Genomic DNA, 18,296 nt, shown 5'->3' with positions numbered 1-18,296 from the left:
AAGTATACTTTGACATCTAAGGAATCCGTGAAACACTAGAGGCTTTACCAACGAAACATGTTCTTTCCTGGGTTCCGTACACGTAACACATCAGAACTCTGTCGTTTGACATAGGCTTCCATCTCGTGAAGGGAATAAGACAGCGAGTATAAATTTACACGGATTATTATTTGGCGAAAAGATTTCCTGACCAGCTGTGTGTTAAAACTTGGTAGCATGGTTTGTGTTTTGTGGTTGGCTGTGTTTACTTCAGGTACATGTCTACTGTGTCAGCACACCAATCACAGCCATCCAGTGCGGAAGCAAACGCGTCCTGAATGGCCCGGCCGAATAGTACAATGGCTTCTATTGCAGACGGCCGCCAATCACAAGGGAACAATCGCTAACGCGGGCATACCTTGTTGCAGTCTAACGAGCGATAAGATTATTTAGAGAAAAATACATGTTCGATAATTATTAGAGTTTTTTACCGTGTAAATACTTCTCGGTAAATCTGTAACAATTTTTTTGTGATATTTTGGCCGGTTAAATTATTTCTTACGTGACATGGTTATTTTCAAACTATCGCTGTTCTGTAATGCAGCTGTTATGTTCTCGTTGGCCCGTTCAAGCTTATGCCAGTGGAAACAGCCAGAAGGATTTATATTTTGCAGTCATAAGCATAGTATTACAAATTTTCCCGATTAATCATCATCCCAACAGATTACGTTTTCCCCCAAAAATTAAAAATTGCGTTTAAAATTTTTAGAGTGGTGTTTTTTTTTTGTTTTTTTTTAAGGTAAATTCAGTACATATGAAAAGATTTATTAGTTATAATACGATTATTTGAATATACGCGAAGGTTTGCTCATTTCGCCAATATCAAACTTGTTATGCTGTAACTGAAACTGGGGAATAGACGTAACTATCAACGCAGCATTCATAACCGATGTTGGCTACATATAGACCGGAAAAATTCGCGGATTCATTTCACGATATGCTAGAATCCAAACAACTGTACATTTATATTGCTTCTGTGATTGGCTTACAGTTTATCTGAAGGACTTTTAGCCAATGGGAAACCTTCAACCATAAAAGTATCGAATCGCAAGCGTCACAGTTGACAAGTGTCACGAATCAATAGCCAATGAGCAAGTGGCATCATTTGCCTGAGTATGCAGAGGGTTGTGGAGTCTATCCTAGAGGTAATCGAAAGCGCAAATTTTTCCAGTCTCTATGGCTACATTCTGGGTTTGAAATGTAAAAATATGTTCCTGATGCTCAACCACGAAAACCGATTCGGCCATCCTGACTTCGGTTTCCCAATTTCTCCTGAATCACCCCGACAAGTGACCTTGGCCGCCTGCCCAGCCTTCGTTACGGGGGCGCCTCCCATTTCAGGTCAACATTTTATATTTACAGTAATTACTAGAGACCTGCAAAATTCGCGGTTTCGATGGCCTTCAGGATAGACTGCACATACCCCTGTACACTCGGGCAAATACCGCAAGTTCATTGGCTACCGACTTGTAAGTCGTCTCAGCTGGTTTGTCTGTGATTCGATCCTTCTTTGGTTGAGGGTTTATAACTGGTTAAGATTCGTCCAGATGAACAGTAAGCCAATAGCAAAATTATCACCGAATGAATCCGCGAATTTTGCAGGTCTCTAGTAATCTAAATATATATAACTCAAAGGTGACTGACTGACATAGTGATCTATCAACGCACAGCCCAAACCACTGGACGGATCGGGATGAAATTTGGCATGCAGGTAGATGTTATGACGTAGGCATCCGCTAAGAAAAGGATTCCGCGGAAATCCGATCCCAAGGGGAGTTTCGGGGGCGTAATACATCAAAATTTACAGTTTTTGGTAGGAAATCACCATGGCAACGGCTGTTACTTTGTTGATGCTTCATTCGTCTCTATGGCAACGACTATTTCATTGTTAGTGCAGTCCTCATCACCGTTGAAATTTTGGCGGGTACTTTAAATATCAAAAATTGCCCTTTTTTTCAAGTGTATATATATATATATATATATATTACAGACTTGAAACTTCACAGTAATGTACCTTATGTTACGCAGGATGACAATTTCCGAAAATTAGATTAGTGGGTACTTTGTCTGCATGAGAACAGGATTTTGCATTGTTCATGCCTTCTGCGTCTCCATGGCAACGGGCATCGCGTGGAAGTGGCGTACCCACAAGGAGGGGCATGTATAATGAGCGGCGCAAGAGAGATCTGCCTGTAGACTGCCGTAGCGAAGTACGGGTACATCAGTTGTACGTTGCGTGCACGAGTCGGGAAACCATCGGTGCTATTCATTTTCTCTCCGGTACATTATACAGCATTGTAATAAATTTGCACTGAATTTTTTTTATTTACCATTATTGTAAATGGGAGATGTGGCTTAATTTGTTTCCATTAGTATAGCCGTGCGAAGCCAGGTCGGGCAGCTAGTTACAAATAAACTTGTAGACTTTTTCAATTGTTTAACTTTCACGAATTTAAAAATACATACAGCGCATTTTTTTTTGCTTAATTAGCTGTTAAAGTTACATTTTTAACGTTTTTGGATTGTACAAATAAGGAGAATTTAATTTATTGCAGACCTGAAATTTTTTTATGTTTAACTGCAATGCTACTGGCTGCTTCAAGAAATGGTTTGAATTTATTTAAGAAAATAGTAAATAATTTTACTTGGCATTTCAAAATTCTCAAATTTTTTCACGATTTGGACAGCCAAGAAACATGACATGAGATTTTGTGATTTTGTTCGATTTTTCCACTTTGAATCTAGACTACGTTCTGTCTTAAATACTAGTCTTAACTAGTCTTAAATTAAAATAACTAAGCAATTTAGTTTTTTTTTTAATAAATCCAACGCAATAAAGCACAGATGAAAGTTTTTACACTAAAAATACACATTTTTAAACACCTCACGTTTGATTAGGGGGGAGGGGGTCGAGATAAATAACACTCGTCAAGGGGGAAGAGGGGGTTGAAAAATCGACCAAATCGCCTCTTGTAATTAATGGACGCCCCCTTAAAGTCGTCCATTCCGACTTCACGCAACGGCGCCAGGTCCCGCGAGAAGGATGCGCTGTTGCCGCGCACGGGCGAGGCGCTGTTGCCGCTCATAGGCGAACAATAAAATACTTAATTACGTAGAGACCTGCAACTTTCGCGGATTCATTGACTAGGATAGACTCCACAGTCCTTTAAATACTCGCGGAAATGACACCTGTTCATTGGCTACTGACGCGTGAGACGTCTCAACTAGGCTGTCCGTAATTCGGCACTTTCTTGGTTTAGTGTTTCCCATTGGCTCACAGTTCCCCGGATAAAATGTGGGCCAATCGCAGAAGCGGTATGAAGGTATAGCTGATTTGATGCTAGCCTATCGCGAAATGAATCCGTGAATTTTGCATGTCTCTATTAATTAGGAACTACTAAAATTCGTAAAATAATATTCATCAATTAAGTCCATAGGGAATCATGTGTGGTCTCAAGAGTCACTTTGTGGCGTTCGCATAACCGCAATTAATATTATTGTGTAGGATTCAGCCAGATTTCAGTGGATAAAAATGTTTTTACTTAATTTAACCCAATATTCTCGCAATTTTAAAGTGTTTCCTGCGCAAAACTAATTACGTGGTATATGCCGAGACCCCTCTCTGCCCAATGCGGGATTGGGCGAGATTCAGCTCAACCCCCTCCCCCCTAAACGCCTCACGTGATTTATGGACGGGAAGCCTTCATTTCACAGACGAGAGAGCCACACCCGAATTTCCCCGAAGTTCATGCTCGCTTTTTTTTTTCGTTATATCTCATTGTATAAACCGGTGTGGCATTAAATTTTGCGGTCGATTAGTATAGGTTAGCTACATTATAAATAGACTTTAAATCATTGTGGATGGTTGGTTATATTAGCTAAGTATAGCTACATTAAAAATACTGTAAAATCATTTTATGGTTGCATAGCAAATAACTTTTTAATATGTAGCTATCCAGGGCTAGGAAACAGTTTACATGATTTCACAGTATCTTTAATGTAGCTATCCTAACCAAATCAACCGTCCACAATGTTTTAAATCATTTATAATGTAGCTAACCTAACCTAATTGACCATTAGTTATCATGAGTTACAATGAACAAAAAAAACCGAAGATGCACGATCGGCCGTTTGGCTCTCTCGTCTGTGAAAAGAAGGCTTCCCTTTATGGACGCCCTCAAATGGGGCGGAGCCAAGCAGTTCAAATAAGGGCCGGAGAAAGCGCCACTGTCAACTGTGGGACAAAAAATGTAAACAAACGGTCGTTGATAATGGAAAGAGCTATGTTGAAAGAGTTTTCGTGGACAGAATCATTATTAGTTTGAATTCTTTCGAAGTTGGTTATGGATTTAGCTTAATTAGCTTCATTAGAGTCTTGGGTAACGAGAGGCTCTGCAAAAAAAATTAAAATTTTCATGTTTATTCTTGTTATAATGAAGTGTGGATAGCAACATGTGGTAAGGACATGTTTGTTAAAGCCTATTGCTATGTACGGCGAAGAAAACGTAAAGGCCAGATTTTTTTTTTTTTCGTGGCTAGGATAAACCTAATGGTTTTTAAAACATTCATGATTACGCATGAATGCGGCCTCGGGAGTCGGGACGGACTGGTGTGAACGTCAGGTTTCCCGAATAAACCAGCGACGTGTTTCCGCGAGGTCTTTTAAAACGAAAAGTCGCGTGGAGCAATGGGGGTCGTTACCACAACGCCGAAATACCATAACCCCGAATGTCAAAATTGACCACAACGCCGAAATACCATAACGCGGAATGTCAAGATTGACCACAACGCCGAACGCCGACAGCTAGAAAACTGCTGTGTACCACAACGCCGAAATAACAACTGAATGAATTTGTGTGTGTTTCTTAAATGTACCTTAACGCCGAATACCACAATCAAACCTAACCTTACCTAACCTGACCTAACCTAGCGTAATATAACCTAACCTAACTTAACCTAGCCTATCCTAGCCTAGCCTAACCTAACCTAGCCTAACCTAACCTAGTCTAACCTAACCTAGTCTAACCTAACCTAGTCTAACCTAAACTAACCTTTGTGACAGTCCTGCAATGACATTTTTCGGCGTTAGTGTATTTCGGCGTTGTGGTAGTTCGTCGTTTTGGTACACTGCAGTTTTCTAGCTGTCGGCGTTGTGGTCATTTTGGCATTTCGGCGTTGTGGCATTTCGGCGTTGTGGTGCGTCCCCGAGCAATGGTATCAGCGCTGTCGCTTGGCCCTGTCTTCCTCCGGGGCGGAGGGACCCGACTCGCGGTCGGCGGTGACGTCATCGCCGGCTTGCGGCCCTCGAGTCAGCCGCTATTTCAAAAGCATTTCTCATCATGTTAATAGCAACGTCAGATTTTACCGATATTAGATTACCAGATTTCCTTTCATCAATAACAACTTGTAAGCTATATATGTGCTTGTTGCGTAAAGGGGGTTAAGTCACAAATTATTAAAATTCATAGTGATATTGAATTATTTACTTTTAAAATTAAGGGAGATTAGAGACATTATTTTAAAACAATTAATGAGTTTCCAAAGTTCTACAGCAGTTATTAAAGCTAACAAAACTGACTTCAAGAAACCTGATAATGTTCAATCGCGATTTTCTCAAAATTATGATTTTGGACTTAACCCCTTTTACGCAACAAGCACAGATATGTTAAATGTAGCATAAGTCAAGTTTTCCCCTGACATAGCTAATAGTAAGATTATATTTTATCGATATTAACTTTCCTTTGATCAAAAACTACTTGTAAGATATATGTTAAATGTAGCGTACCTAGGTAAAGTTTGCCCCTGATATAGCTAATAGTAAGATCAGATTTTATCGATATTAAATTTCCTTTGATCAAAAACAACTTGCAAGATGATTGTTAAATGTAGAGTAGGTAAAGTTTGCCTCCGACGTAGTTAATAGTAAGATCATAATAAATTATCAATATTATGCTTGATTTTAGTGAAACTAGGTATCTTAAACTTTCATAAACAAATTAAAAGCTTTAAATTTCTTTGATCAAAAACAACAAATTTAAGATATATGTTAAATTAAATTTTATATTTGCTCATTACAAACACTAATTATTTTTTATGCTGGATTCAAACATTAATTTCCATTGATCAGTTGCAACAACTTGTAAAAGATATGTTAAATTTAGTTGAAGTTAGCCCCTTACATTTTTCTATGAAACTGTTCGATAGAACTTGGCTTGTTTCTTGTCTGTGCTGATTTATTAAAAAATAATTTATTTTTCGTTCTTGTTTTTTCAATGTGTTCCGGAGATGTTATACGACACGCTGACCCCTTTTCTCTGGTCAATATTTTCTTCTTTTTTCCTTTTTCTGGTGTTGGCAGTACTACAGAAAAGGATGTGGTTGCAATTGAAGATTTTTGGTTTTCATAATTTTGTTGCGCAGATAAATTGGCTGACAAAGTTGGCATTTCTGATGATTCCTCATTTTGTAATTCAGTTCCATTGTCATGGTCGCTAGGAAGTGTATTGTCAAAAATTGCTGAAGGCAATATAAACGTAAACGAAGGAAAAATACAGTGTGATTCAAATAGCCCCGCCAGAAATGGTTCAAATAGCCCCACGGGATGCAAAGTTCAAGACTTCAAATAGTTCCGAAACCAAGCAACAGATGTCGCTTGATTTCATATAGAAAGACTAAGTGGTCTTTGCAGACCGCTATACAAACACAACATGCACAGAGTTTCAATTATTTTTCCCGTAAGATCTTAAATAACGAACATCGGAAACTACATCAATGCCATTTCTTCACAGGAAATACTTACCTCGCAAATTTTGAATTTATATCACATGAGATACATTACAGATATTTAGTTAAACCTTCTAGCACTTCCATTTACAACTTCACTCACAAGCTCTCACGCGGTAAACGGGGTCTTCGCTTATAAAAAAAAGTGGTTTTTTTCTTTTTCTTATTTCGATCCAAATAGCCCCGTGGCCCAAATAGCCCCACCCTACCCTATATATGTTTCTATTAGCCAATTTAGTTCAAGGACGTACACAGGGAAGGAAGGAGTGTTAATCTTTCATGCCGCCCCCACCCCATCACTAGAATAACTTAAATAATCAAAAAAATCTTTAATTTACACCAAAGAAAAGAAATAATTTGAAAGCAAACAACGAGCAACAGCGAACATTCTCTCCCCCCCCCCCCCCCCCTTAACACTTCTTCCAGCCTCTTTAAAGGAAATGAATTCTGCATACGTCCCTTATTTAGTTATAATTTTAATGACGATGGGTTTCCATTTGTAACGAATTTTAAGTAACGTTGTTTAAATTACAAATACTACGAATTAAATTTTTTAAAAAAAGTTAGCGAGTTTTTCAGTACTCGCCAGTGATGTGCAACATCTAAAATCTGTAAAGAGCAAAATTATGTGTTTCCATGTTGCAAACAAATTTATAATACGAAACTGGGACACAAAATTGAAAGTCGAATCCTTTAAATAATGCCAAGCGTGATAAATATACGCAAATTGTGTTTTCAACTAACTTTCTGGACGCGAATCACGCGTAGTTTCCGCACCCGCCGCTAGAATTCACTGCCGGAGAAACTACGACGACTATTGAATCATTGATTAGCAGACCGAATTTTTAAACCATAGATCTATCCTAAAATGTCTTCGATAAGAGCGAAAAAGACTTGAAAAACTACTAAACCACGGATTCGAATCTGATTTCCGACAAGGAATGGTATTAAAATCATTCCCATTATGTTAAAATTCACTAAACATTTAATACTTTAAAACTTATCTTTATCTTTGTGAACTTTGGTTTGCGCCATCTGCCACAGATGGCAGCACCGTGGTTTGTTACGCATGTCCGTTCCTTGACTTCGGTCGCATCCTCGAAATTACTCCCACCAAATGCCGTATAACCGAGAGCTAAATGTTACACATTAAAAAAAAAATCTTAAAGAATTTTCGTAGATGTACGTCACACTGAAAATCCCCGGGTGGAATGTTTGGCCGGTGCGCTTGGCAACACTGTCGGCATCGTGTGGGAGAGGGGGTGGCGTTGAATGCGGTGGGGGTGGGGAGGTTGTTGCGTGTGCTGCGCGATGCGTGATTGTGCGTGCGGAGGTATCTACCCCTACTACCCCCTTCCACCCAACCATAATTCTCGCCCCTGCTTTAACCGTACATCCCCTCCCCTGCAGCGCGGCTGCAGCACGGCACACACGGTCAGGCAGTGCTGCCCCCTCCCCCCGCGGGAGGGGCGGGCACGTCAGCCAAGAAGTCGGTACGGAGTGCGCCAGCAGTGATGAGAGGGGTCGTTACCACAGCGCCGAAATACCACAACGCCGAACGTAAGGGGGGGCCACAGGAGCAAAATGAAAAACAACTGAATGAATTTGTGTGCTAACCTTACCTAACGTAACCTTTGTGGCAGTCCTGCAATGACATTTTTCGGCGTTGATGTATTTTGGCGTTGTGGTACACAGCAGTTTTCTAGCTGTCGGCGTTGTGGTCAATTTTGACATTCGGCGTTATGGTATTGGCGTTATTGTACGTTCGGCGTTGTGGTATTTCGGCGTTGTGGTGCGTCCCCGGGTGGAGGGGATGAGAGCCACGCTCGAACAGTTACGAATATCTCCGAAGTTTCACCGATCGCTCGCGGGGAAAAAAATAAACACCATATTGCAAGGATTCATATACCGTGTGTCCGTAGAGTCACGGCGCACTTTCGGCCGGTAGCAGGAAAGCAACGATACAATATAGATAGAAATGTGAAATCTTCGCCAAATAAAGGAGAGTTTACCCTTTTATTTGACGAAAATTTCTCATTGTGCACCATGACTTTACAGACCATGTATTTTACGATCATAGAATATTTTAAATATCGCTAACATAACCTAACCAACCTTTCAATTCAGTTACGATATTTAACCTAACCTTCCGGGAGGGGGGGGGGGTGGGAAGAACTATTATTTATTAGACTGACCGAACCTAACCTAACCTTTTACTTCGGTAAACTGTTCATGTTGTGATTGCTGATTTCATCCCTGGGAACGCTATCCGGTGGTCATATTACCAAAATAATGCCAGGATACATCGGGTAGCAACGTAGACTTGAAGCACGTATACATCTGCTTCGCGTAGATTGTTACTCGACGATCCTGGAGCCAGTTGTAAACAAGGAGAAGAAGTGGTTTCACGGTCAAGTTTAATTCACCAAAAGACGTACCCTGTTATCGACCAATGTGCAATTTAGGTAAGTTGAATCTAGCTTAGAGTGCGAAGTAATCGTAGCTCTAAACAAAACAAGTATATTTAAAGATGAAAACTTACCTACTAATAGCTAGGGGCAGGCATTTTTCGCTAAAAATTCTAAACGCCTATTAGACTGCAACAAGGTATACCCGTACCAGCGGTTTTCCCCTTGTGATTAGCGGCCGTCTGCGAGAGAAGTCGTCGCCTTGTTTTACCGAGCCACTCAGGACGCGTTTGATTCCGCACTGACTTAATGTGATTGGTGTTGTGACAGTCGACATGCACATTAAAAGAAACTCACCCATTCACGGAAGACAGACGATGCTAAAGTGTTTTGAATTTCAGCTGGTCTCGGAATCTTTTCGCGAAATATGCATGCATCGCTAATCATTTTTTAAAAAGAATTGGCACACAGAACAAAAATCTGTTCTTTAAAAAAGTTTCCTTTATAAATTATTTGCCAAGAAATACTTTGTAATACTGCAAGAAAGATATCGTAACTTTGTTCAACGTGTGGCTACGGTTATTTTTACATATACGAAATACGTTTTTCGAGATAATTTTGAGTATTTCTTGATAGGAGGCTGTCACTAAATAGGGACTTCTAAACGCTTGTTGTACACTACCGATTCGTCTGTACCAAAAGCAAAATGTCATTCAAATTCAGAGCTAAATTATAAGTAATTTTTAACAATGTGACTTGTAAACGAACTATAAGTTGATTTTCTTGATATGATTATTTTGACTCGAACAGCATTTAATGTAGACAAAACAATTTAACTTTTTATATTTGTTTTTATTTTAGATAAATTTGTGAATCAACAAATGTTACACCGTCAGGTTGGTGTCCTTGAATTTTTAAATCGCGCTCGTTAAAAGATCGTTGTATTTTGCATGTGTCTGTTACATGTCTTTAAAATAACAATAAGATGCACAACTATTTTAATAATGTGTAGCGTAATAATGTGTAGGAGTCGGGAGACATCGGTAAACGTTTATGTTTCAACACCAACACCAACCAATTAATTTTTGTGCGCCCATGCGTGTTTTAATTTGTAAGTTATTTCTTGAAGGCAGTAGTTAATAGTCCATTTCTTTTTTTGTGTATTTGCGATATTTATAGTTACCACTTTCAAAAAAGCCATTTTTAATGTATTGCATTAGATAGGCATTTATGTAAATTAATATCGCGTTTTTACGAGACAAAGATGGTTAAGTGCTGTGAAACAACGAGGTTAACCTAAAATTCTTTTAGGGCATCAACGAACACCACCTTCTATCGCTAATAAATTCTTATGAAAATCATTCATTTTGATGTCATGAATATCAAGACAATTGCAAATTCGACGATATTTTATTTAAAATGTATAAATGTACTAAACGGCCCTAGATCCTGAACCCGAAGAATTCGGTGAAAGTGTAACCAGTACAACTGTTTACAGTTATATGATGATGATTATTATTATTATTGTTATTATTATTATTATTATTATTGTAATATTAATTGTATATTCCATGAGCGAATATTATGTATTTAATTATTTTGTTGTAAAGAGGACAACCAAGGTATAACAGATATAACACATCTTATTGCCATAGACAACACACTTTCAACTTCAGGGTCTTCTAAGAATTATTCTTTGGAAACTTTATTCATTTGGTCTTAGTTCGATTCTCTTACACGCTAACATCCAAGTTTTTATTTCACTATGCAGCTTATTCTGTTTGCTGATATCGATAGCTCCTTGGTTGCTAGGGACTGAAAGTAAATAGTTATAAGGAGGAAGAAGGGAGACGCCATCGCCATCTTGCAGCGGGAAGACGTTTCTCGGGCTGGGGCAAACCAAAGCCTTGGTTGCCGCCCGAGAAATAGAAGATTCGCGTCATCCGCGATCGTGTCCTACTTAGAATTCTCCGCTCTACGAGTTGAGAGAATTGTATCTGGACTAAATACGTCCTAGATAGGGAGTATCGGCGACTTCGAGTGCCAACTTCCGCGTCGGTCCCGTTTTCGTCCCGTAGTGGTTCCAGACATCTGAGGGCAGCGCCAGCTGCGATCGGCCACGACGATTGGTGAGACCAATCCAGATTAAACCAGACTTTCTAGGACGAGAGGGAAGTCGAGTCTTCAGCCAGATACCCGGCTACCTCAGAGCTTCTGTAGTTCGCCAATTACAGCTTACAGCATCCAGTGTTCCAGTGTAGCAGCAGACCACCTGGAGGTCCTGTGAAGAGAGCCTCAAGCCTCCGACAACGTATAGCTAGACCCGGCATGATATTCAATGTGTTCCAGTGACATCATTTGCATCTAATTACCGACAACTAGGTTTGACACCTTGGTTGTTCTCGCTTAATCACATATTAACCGTAACTTCACACCCATATTCAATAACCCATTAAAATCATATGTTTTTCAGTCATTATTATTTCATTTATATGCAAATTTCCACTATTCACGCAACACTACTAAATTTCCTTTTTATAATTACTCTCTGTACAGTAACACAGGGCAGTGACGTGCTAGCTGGACTATCAGTCTGGGCAGACCATCCAGCAGCAGCGTTCCTGGTATTTACTGCAAAGAGGGTAGGCGCCAAGAACCCCATGAGAACATACCAATAATTAGAGAGAGTTGAATATCATATAATACAAGAGCAAGGAGGTTTTATTACAGTGGCTACCACAACTAGGGGCCAACAGCATAACAAGATTTTTAACTTCAAAAGCCTACATCCTGATATCGTTCGGAACAAACCTAAATTTCTTTGCTTTTATGATGTGTGGTTGGTAGTGTCAGAATCGTCAGTGACCGTTTCAGAGAGAGAGGGGGGGGAAAAAAAGAATAATGTTAGTAGTATATAATAGGGGCGCCGAGCGCAGGTATCAGGTAGTGGATTGAAGATTGTCGGTCCGCCATCTTAGATTCTGACGTCACGGCGGCCATCTTGGATTGTGACGTCACGGCGGCCATCTTGGATTGTGACATCACGGCGGCCATCTTGGATAAGCGTAACGGGACACAGCGTAACGCGACATAACGTAACGGGACAAGTAGATCACGGCGGCCATTTTGGATCCGCCATCTTGGATCTGCCATTTTGGATGACGTCATTGTGTGTGTTCTCGAACATTCCGACGTTGTGTTTTCCGACATATTGGATCCTATTAATGCTGCAATTTTTGTTACAGTCGCCATCTTGAAATTTGGACGCCATCTTGAAAATCTTTAATTATTATCCGATTTTAATGAAAAAAATACCAAAATTCATCAAAAAATTAACTTATTCGAATTCTGATTGATTATATCGATCATCGTCCTCGGTTCGAACCCGGTGAGTGCAAAAAAAATAAAAATGGCGACAGGCTCCTTCCTAAATGGTGGATGCAGGCAGACTGACTCCTACCACTTTTTTTTCAAAGCATATATATCATCACCTAGTATGACGACATGTCCGCCATCTTTTATTCGTCCGCTGGAGATCACCATCTTATTTTCGTCCGCTAGAGTGTGCTGATACCATGTTAGTATAATTATCTGATCACCACACCTTACACCTTGACATTGAAATCTGACCTTGACCTTGAAATTTTACTTTGACCTTGAAATTTGACCTTGACCTTGAAATTTGACCTTGACCTTGAAATTTGACCTTGACCTTGAAATTTGACCTTGAAATTGAAATTTGGCCTTGACCTTGAAATTTGACCTTGACCTTGAAATATGACCTTGACCTTGAAATTTGACCTTGACCTTGAAATTTGACCTTGACCTTGAAATTTGACACTGACCTTGAAATTTGACCTTGACCTTGAAATTAGAATTTGTCCTTGAAATTTGACTTTGTCCTTGTCGACCATCATGGATCCGAAATTTTATGTTCAGTACAGGCTACCAGGAGCTACCACCTGCTGGAGTACGCCATCTTGTGTGTGTACTTGTATTATAGAGTACATTTCCATGTGGATAATTTTATTCTAACCCGCTACAGTGCAGTAATCATTTATTACGGAGGTGCCCCCCCGCCATCTTGAAATTCGGCCGCCATCTTGAAATCATGTAATAATGTAGCTAGAAAAGTGGGAAAAATTCCAAAATTCATTAAATAAATCACTCATTAACTTACATATTGATTCGATCCGCTCCAGTCCTTGGTTCGATCCCTGAATGATGCAAAACATTTAATTTTATGAAAAAAATAATAATTCCAATAAACCATGTTCAACATTCTTAAAGAGACTTTAAATCATCTACTACCATCATCCTATCAGACATCAAGACCACCATATTGGAAATTCGTAATTGTAATGCTAGAGATTCGGGAAAATAATTCATTAAATAAATTTTTAATCCATATAATGATTGATTGGATCGACTAATGTCCTTGGTTCGATCCCTGGCCGATACAAAACAACTTTAATATTTTAAAAAAAGTACCACTAAAGTGGCAGGTTTGAGAAAATAAAATACACCACAAGTTCCTTTAAAAAAACTTTTATTACATACATACTACACTACTACAAGTACAAAAAAATACACAGACAAATTACTAAAGCCTTTTGGATTCCTCGATTCAAACAGTCTTCTTATTGTACGGACTAAGCCTTTTACATGACTTTAAATGTCTATCCGATCCGGTCATCACCGCAGCCAGAGAAGGACTGAAGTTCATATCACTTATATAGTCTCATTAGCCGGTACAACACATGAGTCAAATCAATAACCATGTTCATTATAGGTCTCGGAGCATTTTTTATAATGACGATGTAAGCTATCGAGACGTGAAATTAGTTTATTGCACTTATTGCACTGAAATTGTATTCTTTGAACATTATTAGAACAACCGCTTCTTTCATGTCTGCGAGCATTTGAGGTGATAGTAAATGATGCACCACAGTAATTGCACTGATGCGAAGTACGCTCTTCATTAATTGAAGTATTCAATGCTGATGAAACTTCAGCTGATGGTGGAACAGCACATATCGAAGTCTCCTCCAGTGTTGACATCGACGTTGCCAACGGAATCTGCTCCACCATCGTCGACGCTGACGTCATGGTTCCCGCAGTCGATGGTACAACCTCCATCGAGTTCGTCGTTAAAGTCAGTAAAGATGCCATCAAGTTCGCAAGAACAGGTAATTACGTGATTAATGCACCAGATGAAACAAACTAGGTGATCCTTACACCGACGACGTCAGTAACAAACTGAGCGTCCTGTTGTCTAGGACTCGCTTATATACATGCACCGTATGGAATAATACGCTAGTCAAATCAAGAACCATTTACAATAATACTAGAGTCAAAACAACATTAAAAATAGAAGAACCATCAACGAAAATACAGCACATTTGGAAGCACCGACAACGAAAAGGCAGCACATTTTGGACGCACCGACAACGAAAAGGCAGCACATTTGGAAGCAACGACAACGAAAAGGCAGCACATTTGGAAGCACCGACTACGAAAAGGCAGCACATTTGGAAGCACCGACAACGAAAAGGCAGCACATTTGGAAGCACCGACAACGAAAAGGCAGCACATTTGGCAGCACCGACTACGAAAAGGCAGCACATTTGGCAGCACCGACAACCAAACGGCAGCACATTTGGAAGCACCGACAACGAAAAGGCAGCACATTTGGAAGCACCGACAACGAAAATGCAGCACATTTTGGACGCACCGACAACGAAAAGGCAGCACATTTGGAAGCACCGACAACGACAAGGCAGCACATTTTGGACGCACCGACAACGAAAAGGCAGCACATTTGGAAGCACCGACAACGAAAAGGCAGCACATTTGGAAGCACCGACAACGAAAAGGCAGCACATTTGGAAGCACCGACAACGAAAAGGCAGCACATTTGGAAGCACCGACAACGAAAAGGCAGCACATTTGGCAGCACCGACTACGAAAAGGCAGCACATTTGGCAGCACCGACAACGAAAAGGCAGCACATTTGGAAGCACCGACAACGAAAAGGCAGCACATTTGGAAGCACCGACAACGAAAAGGCAGCACATTTGGAAGCACCATCTTCGAAAAGGCAGCACATTTGGAAGCTCCATCAACAAAAAAAGGCTAAAAGGAAGCACAAGTTACGAGATCTAAGTCTTAGTTAGAAATCAGAATACAAAAATAAAAAACATTAAATTCTTATAATTTAAATTATTTATTTTATTGCTTTACATTATACAAATGCAAGTAAAAAAAGCCATTATTGTATGTAGCCAACATTCCTTAGTTCCTTGAGTATGAAGGATATTTCTTTGATGCACGAATAGTTTCCTGCACAAAGCGAACCATGTAGAAGTCTTAGCCGGTCAACCAATATGTTTGGATCTTGACATGATGTGTAATCATTCTCTTCTACCACCATCTTCCTTGCACCTTTATAATAAATATTATGATCTCTGATGTCTTCCGTTTTACCACCAACCTCAGGGTAACTTTCATGTTTGAGACGGTGATCATCACAAGCTTGATCAGATTTATTTAATATATCACGTCGTTTCCATCGTTTCGGTCTCAGGACACCGCCACATTCTTCGATCTTGGCAGCTTTAGGTGCTTCATCATAGTCTATGTCTTTGTCAACAGCCTCAGAGTCACTGTAACAATCACCGTAGAAGGAATCGTCTTCACCCAATTTACCGTAATAATTCGATGTTGATGATGTTGAAGTGTCTTCATCGTCTTCATGCTTCCTTTTTAGGAGTCCATCATTTTTACAAAGTAGGAAAGATCTACTTGAATTCGGCTGGAATATATTCTCACTTTTCACGTTAAGGATTCTTCCATTGTCTTCATTCTTCCGTAAATCATCAACCTTCTTCAATTTAAGTTCTTTGTCGAGATCGGAAGAGCCAAGAAAATTATTGTCGTAATGCAGATCACTCTTCCTTAGGCTAGTAGATTCATCGTTGTCCTCTAGCTTGTACGCAGGCTTGGCGCTACAAGTTCTGCCATGTCTTTTTAGGCTCTCTCTCCACGTAAACGACTTGCTACATCGAACACAACTTATCATATTGCGCAGTGGATTTTTAACACAGTCATTCTTCTCGTGTTGTCTTTTATTCTTTCTCAAGATAAACTCTTTACTGCAAAACTTACACCTATGTTCTTTCGATACAGCGTCAGATCCCAAATCGGAATTCATATTAGTTACTGAGACTAATGCCAGATACCAATTGAGTGTTTTAAATTAGATTCAATACTTAAATAGAAATTTTTTCATATTTCATCAGCGAGAATTAATATATCTCATGCAAAAGTACTTTATGCATGTAGTTATGCTTTTCAACAACAGATGTCGCCACATGTTGCTTGCAGGTAAATAATATTTAGTTATTTTATGCGGGATGCGGGATGCTCACTAACGATCGCAAAAGAAGGATGGCTTCGCTAGACTCCAAGGAAAAGGAAGTTCGTCTTGCATGTTGGTGCTCCACAGATGTCTCATGGCGTAATATTAATTTGACTGAGTAATGATATTTGTTAATTCCACCTGATAAAAATATTGCAAGTTTTGATTTAGTAGCATAAATTATCGAATTAAATGTAACTCCAAATAAAATGACATGTCTCATTAGAACAAAAAAAAATCCATGCAGAGAGCGGTTTCTCAGAATAGTCAGAAACACTTGAAGAAACCACAGGAATGATTGCAAGAACACGGGAAAAACCATCAAAATATTGTCAAGAATAATCAGGAGCACACTGAGAAAACCACCATTATATTTTTTCTTGTAATTTTATGATATCAAAGAAAACATGTGGTGGTTTTCTCTGTGTGCTTCCGATTAATCTGGTCAATATTATGATGGTTTTCTCCGTGTGCTTCCGATTATTATTGTTAATATAATGGTGGTTTTCTCAGTGTGCTCCTGATTATTCTTGACAATATTTTGATGGTTTTTCCCGTGTTCTTGCAATCATTCCTGTGGTTTCTTCAAGTGTTTCTGACTATTCTGAGAAACCGCTCTCTGCATGGATTTTTTTTTGTTCTAATGAGACATGTCATTTTATTTGGAGTTACATTTAATTCGATAATTTATGCTACTAAATCAAAACTTGCAATATTTTTATCAGGTGGAATTAACAAATATCATTACTCAGTCAAATTAATATTACGCCATGAGACATCTGTGGAGCACCAACATGCAAGACGAACTTCCTTTTCCTTGGAGTCTAGCGAAGCCATCCTTCTTTTGCGATCGTTAGTGAGCATCCCGCATCCCGCATAAAATAACTAAATATTATTTACCTGCAAGCAACATGTGGCGACATCTGTTGTTGAAAAGCAGAACTACATGCATAAAGTACTTTTGCATGAGATATATTAATTCTCGCTGATGAAATATGAAAAAATTTCTATTTAAGTATTGAATCTAATTTAAAACACTCAATTGGTATCTGGCATTAGTCTCAGTAACTAATATGAATTCCGATTTGGGATCTGACGCTGTATCGAAAGAACATAGGTGTAAGTTTTGCAGTAAAGAGTTTATCTTGAGAAAGAATAAAAGACAACACGAGTAGAATGACTGTGTTAAAAATCCACTGCGCAATATGATAAGTTGTGTTCGATGTAGCAAGTCGTTTACGTGGAGAGAGAGCCTAAAAAGACATGGCAGAACTTGTAGCGCCAAGCCTGCGTACAAGCTAGAGGACAACGATGAATCTACTAGCCTAAGGAAGAGTGATCTGCATTACGACAATAATTTTCTTGGCTCTTCCGATCTCGACAAAGAACTTAAATTGAAGAAGGTTGATGATTTACGGAAGAATGAAGACAATGGAAGAATCCTTAACGTGAAAAGTGAGAATATATTCCAGCCGAATTCAAGTAGATCTTTCCTACTTTGTAAAAATGATGGACTCCTAAAAAGGAAGCATGAAGACGATGAAGACACTTCAACATCATCAACATCGAATTATTACGGTAAATTGGGTGAAGACGATTCCTTCTACGGTGATTGTTACAGTGACTCTGAGGCTGTTGACAAAGAC

This window comes from Bacillus rossius, chromosome 15 (genome assembly GCF_032445375.1).
Source record: "Bacillus rossius redtenbacheri isolate Brsri chromosome 15, Brsri_v3, whole genome shotgun sequence".
Taxonomy (NCBI): domain Eukaryota; kingdom Metazoa; phylum Arthropoda; class Insecta; order Phasmatodea; family Bacillidae; genus Bacillus; species Bacillus rossius.
Note: the sequence above shows the minus strand (reverse complement) of the source record.